This window comes from Triticum urartu, chromosome 4, assembly GCF_003073215.2.
Source record: "Triticum urartu cultivar G1812 chromosome 4, Tu2.1, whole genome shotgun sequence".
Lineage (NCBI taxonomy): Eukaryota > Viridiplantae > Streptophyta > Magnoliopsida > Poales > Poaceae > Triticum > Triticum urartu.
The window spans coordinates 56,233,239-56,244,696 of NC_053025.1; positions in this window are offsets into that span (position 1 = coordinate 56,233,239).

Here is an 11,458-nt window from a genome sequence, read left to right on the forward strand (position 1 = left end):
TCAGTGTTATGGAGCATCAATACCACCCCCAATAGATCTACGGGTTACAAGCCTTTCTTCATGGTTTACGGAGTAGAGGCGGTTCTCCCTAGTGACATCCGTCATGATTCGCCTCGTGTGGCGGCTTATGTTGAAGCTGATAATGAAAAAGCATGTTAGGATGCTATTGACCTATTGGATGAGGAGCGTGACCTTGTGGAGGCTCGTTTGGCAGTTTACCAGCAAGATCTGCGCCGTTATCATAGCCGCCGGGTTAAAACCAGGACCTTTCAGGAAGGCGATTTGGTGCTCCAGCTTATCCAGGATCAAACTGATATGCACAAACTATCCCCGCCTTGGGAAGGACCCTTTGTGGTAAGCAAAAATCTAAACAATGGGTCATACTACCTTATCGATGTTCGAGACCAAAAGGACTCATGCACGTCGGAGGAGGAGACCCGCTGACCGTGGAATATTGCTCATCTTCGGCCTTATTACACCTGAGCCACTGGCTCTTGTGATGTACATATTTTGACAATGTATATATTAATGAATATAATAAAGCTGACATCCCTACTAAGTCAGGGCCTCTGTCATTTCATTTTTGAGAATAATGAGTCTTTATTGTCACTTCATATTATCACTTGGGGGCTTCTTGCTCATTGAGCATAGCTATGACTACCCTCTTGATCCGGCTTGTATGCCATAGTTACCAAATACTTGGGGGCTACCTGCTCATTGAGCATAGCTATGACTACCCCGCTGATCTGGCTTGTACGCCTGGAATGAAATATTACTTGGGGGCTCTTGTTAATGGACAGAGCTTTGTTGACCCTTGTAATAGGCTTGGACGCCTGGTGTATTCACCAAAAAATCCAGGTTATCCTGCCTTTTTAAGTCGGCCACTCCGCCTAGGTAATCCTGGAATGACTCGCCGTACTCTTGACAGTCAATCTTATAAAGACTCTGAACTTGTCAAAGTTAAAACGATGATTGGTCATGTGAGGCCCGGCTTACAAGGTTTGAATGAAGGTTTAACTCAGTGGCCGTGCGGCCCTTGAAATCACTTGATTTTAAGGCTTGGCAGCCTATGAAAGCCTTGTTTTTTGATTTCTATTTGATTTGAACATTTTTTGAGGTTCATCTCTTATGACATGTTAATGCATGATTGAAAACTGACGAGGGCTATGTTGCCTTATGGTTCATATGTGGATCTATCCGGAGTTTATCAAACCAGCCTGGCTTTGGACTTTAAGTCACCAGTGTATGATGATTTTTTGCTTTGAATACTGGCTCTAAGTTTTGGGCTGATTACCCCTTCCTGCATATGGCATCTTGAGCCGACAATATGAATCAATTGAACAGGGCATTGTGCTCTCAATCCTTAGGTTGTAACCCTTACTACACAAGTATGATAAGCCGGCAGTGTGAGTAAATATCACAGGTATGATATTTTGTTATGATTATATGAGGTTGTGATTAAACTGACCCTGGTTATGGACTATTATAGTCACCAGTGGTTTTTATATGGGGTATTGTGACCCACCCTGGGGTAAACTGCCAGGGCACTTGTGATCTGTTTTGTGTGCAGGACAAATGATAAAACTGACCTGCATATTGATAATATGATGAGCATAAGTGGCAGATCTTCAAATGATGGATCAGCGGTATTATGCAAGCAAAACTTGCACGATGGCATGACAGATCAGAGTTATCCTATTACATAGCTCCGTGAGCTCAAATGACTTAAGTGTTTTTGCTGCTAAAAATTGAGAACCGTCCAGCTGATTACACTAATGCGCGTCGGTCCTAAACAAACGTTTTTAACCCCTTTCCATGACAACATTTGGAACCGTCGCCAAGTGAGTGTGGGCAATAGGTGAAGGAAATATGCCCTAGAGGCAATAATAAAGTTATTATTTATTTCCTTATAATCATGATAAATGTTTATTATTCATGCTAGAATTGTATTAACCGGAAACATAATACATGTGTGAATACATAGACAAACAAAGTGTCACTAGTATGCCTCTACTTGACTAGCTCGTTAATCAAAGATGGTTATGTTTCTTAACCATGAACAATGAGTTGTTATTTGATTAACGAGGTCACATCATTAGTTGAATGATCTGATTGACATGACCCATTCCATTAGCTTAGCACACGATCGTTTAGTATGTTGCTATTGCTTTCTTCATGACTTATACATGTTCCTATGACTATGAGATTATGCAACTCCCGTTTACCGGAGGAACACTTTGGGTGCTACCAAACGTCACAACGTAACTGGGTGATTATAAAGGAGCATTACAGGTGTCTCCAAAGGTAGATGTTGGGTTGGCGTATTTCGAGATTAGGATTTGTCACTCCGATTGTTGGAGAGGTATCTCTGGGCCCTCTCGGTAATACACATCACATAAGCCTTGCAAGCATTACAACTAATATGTTAGTTGTGAGATGATGTATTACGGAACGAGTAAAGAGACTTGCCGATAACGAGATTGAACTAGGTATTGGATACCGACGATCGAGTCTCGGGCAAGTAACATACCGATGACAAAGGGAACAACGTATGTTGTTATGCGGTCTGACCGATAAAGATCTTCGTAGAATATGTAGGAGCCAATATGGGCATCCAGGTCCCGCTATTGGTTATTGACCGGAGACGCGTCTCGGTCATGTCTACATTGTTCTCGAACCCGTAGGGTCCGCACGCTTAAGGTTACGATGACAGTTACATTATGAGTTTATGCATTTTGATGTACCGAAGGTTGTTCGGAGTCCCGGATGTGATCATGGACATGACGAGGAGTCTCAAAATGGTCGAGATGTAAAGATTGATATATTGGAAGCCTATGTTTGGATATCGGATGTGTTCCGGGTGAAATCGGGATTTTACCGGAGTACCGGGAGGGTTACCGGAACCCCCCGGGAGCTATATGGGCCATAGTGGGCCTTAGTGGAAAAGATAAGGGGCTGCCCTAGATGGGCTGCGCGCCTCCCCCCTTCCCCTAGTCCTATTAGGACTAGGAGAGGTGGCCGGCCCCTCCTCCTCTTTTCCCCCTCCGCGAATCCTATTCCAACTAGGATTGGGGGGGGGGATCCTACTCCCAGAGGGAGTAGGACTCTCCTGGCGCACCAAGCTTGGCCGGCTAGCCTCCCCCCTCTACTCCTTTATATACGGAGGCAGGGGGCACCTCTAGACACACAAGTTGATCCACGTGATCTATTCCTTAGCCGTGTGCGGTGCCCCCTGCCACCATATACCTCAATAATACTGTAGCGGAGTTTAGGCGAAGCCCTGCTGCTGTAGTACATCAAGATCGTCACCACGCCGTCGTGCTGACGGAACTCTTCCCTGACACTTTGCTGGATCGGAGTCCGGGGATCGTCATCGAGCTGAACGTGTGCTCGAACTCGGAGGTGCCGTAGTTTCGGTGCTTGATCGGTTGGATCGTGAAGACGTACGACTACTTCCTCTACGTCGTGTCATCGCTTCCGCAGTCGGTTTGCGTTGGGTACGTAGACAACACTCTCCCCCTCGTTGCTATGCATCACATGATCTTGCGTGTGCGTAGGAAATTTTTTGAAATTACTACGAAACCCAACAATAGGAGGGTCCTTCCCACACGACCCAGAAATCGTCGGGGATAGGCCCTCCTGGGACACAGGCAGGGGCCATGTGCGATCGGGCGAGGCATCGAAACCCAATTATTTCCGTAGGTATGTACATCCCACACGGTAATCCGAGAAAATCATTTCCGTAGGTATGTACATCCCACACGGTGAATCCCAGAAAAATATTTCCGTTCGTATGTATATCACACACCATAAATCCAAGGAATATGTTTTCGTTCTTATGTACATCCCACATAGTTAATCTAGGGAAAACGTTTCCGTTCGTACGTACATCCCACACAGTTTTATTTGTAGGCTCGTGTGTGAAAGGTGTAACTATCACACATGGTCTGCCTTGGTTAACTGTTTGCTTTTATCAACTATATCACACACGATTTGATGAAGAAAACTGTGTGGCATTGGGCTATCCATCGCAAGAGCTTTTACTGCTAGAACCATTTGCAAAGGTGCATGACAAATTTAGCATGTTTATTAATTTACAATTAATAATTCCAGTATTATGTAAATTCACATTTCATATCGAACAACTGTTTGCCAATTTCATATCAGGCACATAAATATATTATAACATCACTGTACGGTAGCTACATGAAAATAGCACGGTACAACATATAGCTAGTTCAACTTCATAAGAACAACATATTCATTTCCCTACTCGAGATCATCCAGGCTCATCTTATCCACATCTGCTTTCAGTTCAGTAAGAACCTGTTTTGCACGGGCCAACTGGGAAAGTGCCTCCTCCTTAGCCAACACCATCTTAGCAAAGTCTGATTTAAAAAATCTGAGCTCATTCTTCACCTTAAACTTTTTATCCCGCATCTTCAAATATTCTTCAGCGTTGATAACAGTTTCTCTAAGCCTACGTTTGTTCTCTTCCTCATGCATGCTCTAGAGCTTCGCTAGGCACATCTTCAAAGACTGTGGCCACTCTTGATCAACCCACTCCAAGTAAGAACACTTCCGTTCATCCTATAATATTTCAAACTAGACCAGTAACAATTTCAGGGGAAATGGGTTTATAGCAACATAGAAAATCACCAATGCTTATTTTGAAAAATGGAAGAAACATGTTAATTATGACATATCTTCTCAAAAAGATCAATGTGCAAATGAAATAATTGGTACTGAGACAACAACCAAATTCTGGAACATTAGAAGCTATAATTAACTACAACAACGCTACAAGTTCTTACTCATGTACAATAAATAACAAATTGAACATTTTATGAGGAAGGTAAATATAATTGCAATAGCATATCGACAGTGTTTGGATGATAGCAAATTGATACTAGCAGGTGTGTACATGCACAATTTTAGTAACATAGAACTAATAGCACTAAGTCCGTCCACTATGTATGCCAAAACTGGGGTAAAGACAACTGTTGCTACATCTCACACCGGTGCCCTACACTAGCGAGCCGATGCAGCGGAAAAAACAGGGCCCAGACTCCGGAGCACGTAGTTGCTCCGATGCCCAGTTCCTTCGTGCCATAAAGATTTAGTATTTTACTACTTGGTTGCTCGGATGTGTGGACCAAAGTTGGCTGCACAAACTGCTGAAGCGGTGCCAAATAATTTTCTAATGGCACCGCTGATGAGATGGCAACAATTTAAGATACTAGGTACAAACTGTGTCACTGTCTTAGGATGTGTTTGGTTGAAGGTGTGGTATGAATGGGTTGGGACCGTGACAGTGTCTGAATCACATCTAACAAATGATTTGTAACAACGAAAGAGGGTCTAACCTTCTCTGCACATGCCAGAAAATTCCTCCCACTGTCCACAAAATCAAACGCAACTACCTTCACGCATGGAGATTGATGGTGACAACGGGCAGATAGATCTTCAGCCACCCCGCTCCATTCATTGCCACTGATGGTCCTAGGGAGCTACAAGAGGAAGAAATGACTCAAATCGACCGCCAGGTAAAAATCATTCAGTCCAAGTCATAGCCCGAGAGAGAGAAGAGAGGCATACCGGGTGGTGAAGGAGTCGTCGCCGGAGGAGGAACCGCTGGAGAGGTCTTTCAAGAAGACCATGGTGACCCCGGCGGTAGGATGCGAGACGGCGAGAGCGAGGAAGCGGCTATAGCTTAGGAAGGAGGGAAGGAAGGAGGAAATAGGGGAAATGTGACTTGTGGTCGGAGAGAAAAGTGGGTGGGGAAGGGGGGCGGGGGTAGATATTTTGACGGTAGGCCAAAATTTTGGAAATGTGGAGGGAAACTTTGCGCACGGTGCCATCAGACCTTTCACTTTGAACGATTGTGTGCATCGCAAACGATTCTTCTGCTTTATGCGCATGGGATGAGTTTGATAATTCAAATTTTGGTGGAAATTTCCTTAGGTACGTCATTGCATAATTTAACATCGCTTGCTAATTTGGGCGCACAAAAGAGCATAGAGCAGATAGACCACACTTCCTGAATCGAGAAATTTTAGTAATTAAACAGAGCCAATTGACCTAAAAATTGCTCTTACAAAAGAACAGCATTAAAAACAAAGCCTAAGTACTCATAATTTTAACAAATCGGCCGTCGCACTAGCCTATGCATCGCCGGTGTGAGATGAGACGTCGATGACTTGTCCTGGCGAAATGCCGCCATTGGTGGACTCTGCGCCCCCTGCTGAAGTCGACCGCGTCCACGTCCTCGTCCTCGGCGCCGCCCTCAAGGTTGTAGTACTCGTAGTAGTGGTTGCGCTAGAGCTCGCATTGGTACTCCACCGCTAATTGCTCGATGGAAAGACTCTTCTCTACCTCAACCTCGGCCACGCGCAACTCCTCCTCCCAGCGCTCCTCGATCTCCACCGCCTCCTGCATCTCCAGCTCCCGCTCGGCGACCTCATGAGGAAGCAAGTGCTCCATGACCACCGCCGCCTTTTCAGACGTGGGTTGCATGCTGGAGTCCGAGGTGGCCTAGAATATCTTGACGTGTGCATCCTAGATCTTGGCATGGATGGCCTCGACCTGGGCCAGGGCGACATCGGCGGCACGGACGGCAGCTCGAGCACTCTCGGTGCTTGCAGCCGCCATCACAACAGTAGCTGCAGCCGTCTCGGCTGCTGCAGCTGCCATGTAGGCTGACGCAGACGCCCTCTCGGCGGAAGCGGCCGTGCTCAATGCGGATGCGGTGACACTCTTAGCATAGGCGGCCGCACTCTCGACCCAGGTGGCGGCGCTCGGGAGGGGGGGACGCGGCCATCGTACGGGCCTTCATGAAGCGTTTCCACAGCGTCATCGTTGCAAGAAGGGGGTGCGGGAATGGGGGTCGAGATTTGTGGATTCTGGGGTTGCCGGCACTAGAGCAGACGAGCCAGTGAAGCTTAAGAAGGGAGACTTAAATAGACCCGGATATTTTCATCACAAACGGTTCCTAGAAAACAACTGTGTGTGATGTTGTAGATATTTTTTATTAGCTATGAAAGATGAATTTGGAGTATAGTGGCAACGAATGGTGTTTTAAGTGTACAAGAAATTTTGTAGTACTAAAACAACTGTCGTGTCAAATTTTGGAAAATTTCAGGGGTCATTTGACCTTTTAAGACATTTAAGTGATTTTCTAGCCATTTAATGACCGTAATTGAAATTTGAACTACATGTACATGCAATAGCTAACTATAACAGTTTCAAAACTCATATTTTTGTGTACTTGTGTGCAACTTAATTCCATGTGCAGTAAATTGGAAGGAATTTTCAAACATATTGGTCTAACGGCTATGACACAATTAAGCATGGAGTGACATGACATTTTAATTCAAAAAAATAAAAAATGATCAGAAAAAACATGAAACCTTGGTTGATGTAATGTCATGCCACCAAGATGATGTGATTTTTTTTGGCATGTTTGACGAAAGTTTGGACACACACCCTCACAAACCGGAGAAACTCACTAGAAGGCTCGTGGTTCCGAGATGGAACAATGCATGTTTGATGACGAATGGGAGATAGCTTCCTCTTACGGCCTTCAATTTTTTTCTACGTCTAACGTGCACTACTACAACTGTAATCTGAAATGTTTGAAAATTCTAGGGGTCATTTGACATTTTAAAGACATTTAAGTGATTTTCTAGCCATTTAATGACCGTAATTCAAATTTGAACTACATCTACATGAAACGCCTAACCAAAGCGGTTTGAAAAATCATATCTATGTACTTGTGTGTAAGCTAATTCCATGTGCAGTATATTAGAAGGAATTTTCAAACATATTGGTCGCACGACACGGACACATGCATACGTATGCATGGAGTGACATGGCATTTTAATTCAAAAAAATTAAAAAAATGATCAGAAAAACATGAAACCTTGGTTGATTTAATGTCATGCCACCAAGATGATGTGGTAAAAAAATTTGCCTGTTTGACGAAAGTTTGGACACACACCCCTCACAAACCGGAGCAACTCACTAGAAGGTTCATGGTTCCGAGAGGGAACAATGCATGTTTGATGACGAACGGGAGATAGCTTCCTCTTACGGCTTTTAATTTATTTTCTACGTCTAACGTGCACTAATACAATTGTCATGTGAAATTTTTGAAAATTTCAGGGGTCATTTGACCTTTTAAAGACATTTAAGTGATTTTCTAGCCATTTAATGACCGTAATTCAAATTTGAACTACATCTACATGCAACGCATAACCATAACGGTTTGAAAAAAAATATCATATTTTTGTGTACTTGTGTGCGAGTTAATTCCATGTGCACTAAATTAGAAGGAATTTTCAAACATATTGGTCTCAAGGCATGGGCACACATGCATGGAGTGCCATGGAATTTTAATTCCATGATCAGAAAAACATGAAACCTTGCTTGATTTAATGTCATGCCACCAAGATGATGTGGTAAAAAAATTGGCCTGTTTGACGAAAGTTTGGACACACACCCCTCACAAACCGGAGCAACTCACTAGAAGGTTCGTGGTTCCGAGAGGGAACAATGCATGTTTGATGATGAACGGGAGATAGCTTCCTCTTACGGCCTTCAAATTTTTTTTCTACGTTTAACATGCACTAATACAATAGTCATGTGAAAATTTGGAAAATTCCAGGGGTCATTTGACCTTTTAAAGACATTTAAGTGATTTTCTAACCATTTAATGACCGTAATTCAAATTTGAACTACATCTACATGCAACACCTAACCATAACGGTTGGAAAAATCATATTTTTGTGTACTTGTGTGTGAATTAAAAAATCATCAGACGGTGTAAATATCTGGTGTTCGAAAAAGAAAATGTAAAGATTTGGCAAGACAACCGGCCCCCACATGATTGGCACTCTATCTCGCGGCTCGAGGTTTGGTAGGTGAGTGGTGGGGATCATTAATCAGACACGGTTCTGCATTGGAAACTATCAGCTATTATGTTCGCACACAAATTTTGGCTATTATGTTCACACATGGATTTTGCTGCGGGAATCGTGTGTAATTCAAACTACAGTACTTGTAAATTCCGGCGAATGGAGTGTGTACTGTCCCCGTCGATCTAGATTCCGGCCACCAATAAATACTACCTTGCTCACATCATCCCGCCTGCATTCTCATCTACATCCTCCCCTTGCTCGCCCTCTCTCTCTCTCTCTCAAATCTCTGCCATGGCGCCGCCGGTCTGCCCACGCGCCGAGGAGGAGTCACCGCCCCCGAGGATGCTCACTTGATTAGCAGTGACGAGGACCCCTATGCGCCGCCTGACGAGGTTGCGCCGGACCCCCCAACTTTGGATTGGTTTTGGGGCCAGTACAATCTTTGTTTATGGAAGTCGCTGCCGCCGGCTGAGAAAGCCAGGCAAGTGGCGTTTAAGAAGGAGATTGCAGAGGAGGAAGCCAGGTACCAGGAGGCCTGTGAAGCCCATGATGCCGCCTGGAAAGAGGAGGCGGAGGAGCTTTGGGGGCGGGTGCGTCATCGTGCTGAGGAGGTGTACGAAGACGGGTACTTCACGAGGAAGTTCAGAGGCGCTGGGCGCCTTGTTGCTGCGTGGAGGTGGGCCGATAAGCTCCAGCGTGCCACTGACGAGGAGCTCCGGTGGGTGCCCAACAAAATGGCAAGATCGGCCACGCGCGTAGCAGATCGGTACGTCAAGCGTTGCGAGGCGGAGTACTGTCTCCGCACTGGGAAGACGCCGCGCACCAGGGAGCTGTTGGCGAGGGGCTGCCAGAATACTAGCCCCAGGAGGGATTATTAGTTTTAGTATTGTTCGTTCAATTTTAAGCATTGTACCTAGTAGTTAAGTATCATCATGTATATGTGATGACATTATATATATATATTCTGTGATGAACTAATGACCAATTAATATATATATATCATGAATTCCATTTTCTATCTGTTTTTGTATACTAATTTGAATCTAGCTGTTATCATCCACATATACAGAATGGAAAGCGTATATACACACATTGAAACAAAACCTATAAAAATGGAAAACAGAGTACACACATTGAAACAGAGCAATAAACAGAGCAATACTATGGTTGCTGTGAATACATAGCTATCCATGTCGAAATGACTTTTAAAAATAAAACACGTCCATGAGACCATGACTAGCAGCCCTTGCCTACGGTAGCTCTCGGCTCTGCCTGAACTCATGTAGGCGTTCGTCCAAGCGGTCGACACGCACGTGGTACATCTGGAGCCTGATCTTGAGCACCAAGTTGGCCATTTCATCGGAGATCACCAGCTCGAGGATGCGACGACCATGTTCCTCTACTGCGCCCAGGTGGACACCTGGGCCAAGCAGGCGGTTGAGCCTACGGACTAGCGCATTGGCATCCAGTGGGCCGCACACAAGGCGAACAGCGGCACCCATGCGAACAGCGCGGGGGGCGTCTGGTGCAAGTACGGCACGGCCGGCCTCTGGTGCAATAATGTCTACTACACAACCTTCTTCTTGTAGACATTGTTGGGCCTCCAAGTGCAAAGGTTTGTAGGACAGTAGCAAATTTCCCTCAAGTGGATGACCTAAGGTTTATCAATCTGTGGGAGGCGTAGGATGAAGATGGTCTCTCTCAAACAACCTTGCAACCAAATAACAAAGAGTCTCTTGTGTCTGCAACACACCCAATACAATGGTAAATTGTATAGGTGCACTAGTTCGGCGAAGAGATGGTGATTCAAGTGCAATATAGATGGTAGATAAAGGTTTTTGTAATCTGGAAATATAAAAATAGCAAGGTAAGTAATGATAAAAGTGAGCACAAACGGTATTGCAATGCTTGGAAACAAGGCCTAGGGTTCATACATTCACTAGTGGAAGTTCTCTCAACAATAATAACATAATTGGATCATATAACTATCCCTCAACATGCAACAAAGAGTCACTCCAAAGTCACTAATAGCGGAGAACAAACGAATAGATTATGGTAGGGTACGAAACCACCTCAAAGTTATTCTTTCTGATCGATCTATTCAAGAGTTCATACTAGAATAACACCTTAAGACACAAATCAACCAAAACCCTAATGTCACCTAGATACTCCAATGTCACCTCAAGTATCCGTGGGTATGATTATACGATATGCATCACACAATCTCAGATTCATCTATTCAACCAACACAAAGAACTTCAAAGAGTGCCCCAAAGTTTCTACCGGAGAGTCAAGACGAAAACGTGTGCCAACCCCTATGCATAAGTTCACGAGGACATGGAACTCGCAAGTTGATCACCAAAACATACATCAAGTGGATCACGTGATATCCCATTGTCACCACAGATAATCACATGCAAGACATACATCAAGTGTTCTCAAATCCTTAAAGACTCAATCCGATAAGATAACTTCAAAGGGAAAACTCAACCCATTACAAGAGAGTAGAGGGGGAAACTATAAGAGCAAAGCTCGCGATA